The sequence below is a fragment of the Trachymyrmex septentrionalis genome, unplaced genomic scaffold (assembly GCF_001594115.1).
Source record: "Trachymyrmex septentrionalis isolate Tsep2-gDNA-1 unplaced genomic scaffold, Tsep1.0 scaffold36, whole genome shotgun sequence".
In the NCBI taxonomy this organism is placed as follows: domain Eukaryota; kingdom Metazoa; phylum Arthropoda; class Insecta; order Hymenoptera; family Formicidae; genus Trachymyrmex; species Trachymyrmex septentrionalis.
The window spans coordinates 36,199-37,419 of NW_017305525.1; positions in this window are offsets into that span (position 1 = coordinate 36,199).

Below are 1,221 nucleotides of genomic sequence, written 5' to 3' on the forward strand. Positions count from 1 at the left end.
TAATCTTAATATATTAATTTATTAATTATACCAATTTTTTTTGTTTGTCTGTGAGTATTAACATAACCTATTATTTTTGTCCAAATAAAATCTTAACATGTAAATATTCCAGTAAATTGAATAACGAATCATTAACTAGAGTATTCTTTCATTCAGAACTTATTGGGACTTCATCATTACCATACATTTTCTTAAATTTTGTAATATTTAATTTTCGTCATTGCATGTTACAATAAGTTGTTAATAATCGGTATAAAATTGGCAATAAAATCGATTATTTAAAAAAAATATAATTATTATACATTGTTATTATTCTCTCTCTCTCTCTCTCTCTCTCTCTCTCTCTCTCTCTCAATTTGCTCTTAAAAAATAAATTTGCTTTTATTATTGACAAATTATCAAAAAAATTCTAATAAAATTACTAAAAATATTACGCGGTTTGAATTGTCCGCTCATTTATCAAGCAATGTATATAGTATATATAAACATCTCGCTATCTTCACAAATGACATACACATTTCAGACGACTGATGTAGTGTCACCTTACACGAACGAAGTTGAGACAAATATCGTTTAGTTTCCTTTCCAAAAAAGACAAATAACTTATATTTTATATCATGAAGCAATTATTAAGAAGCATTATCTTCATGACTTTCATTACAGGTAAGAGAAATTATATTGATAAATGTGCTTCTTAAGGTTCTTAAAACAATTGATATTATTTCATAAATATATATGCAATTTAGCATGTAAATATATAATTGTAATAAATATATGTTCAAAAAATATTTTTAGCATAAAAAAATAATTATATAAAATCATAAGAGAGTATCTATCATCTAGGTCTGAACTATTACGTATAAAATATCGAAAAATGCGTATCGAATAATAATGATAATTAATTACTAGTTAATTAAGAAGTATTACATTTAATTTGTATACATATCATCATACTTCATAATTTAATTTATTCCAGTTTAATTATGTAGTAAAACATAAAATAAAACAAAAGCATTATTTATTTATACATTATTTATTTTAATTTCACCTAATAATTAATAAAATTAATATTCTAAAACTTTAAGATAAAATATTCTGAAATATTTTTTCCTATAATTTGCATTACTTCTACTTCTTTATAAAATATTTATATAACCTAATATATGTATAAGTACAAACGTATATTGAACTATTTTTCATTCTTCAATCAACTAATAATTA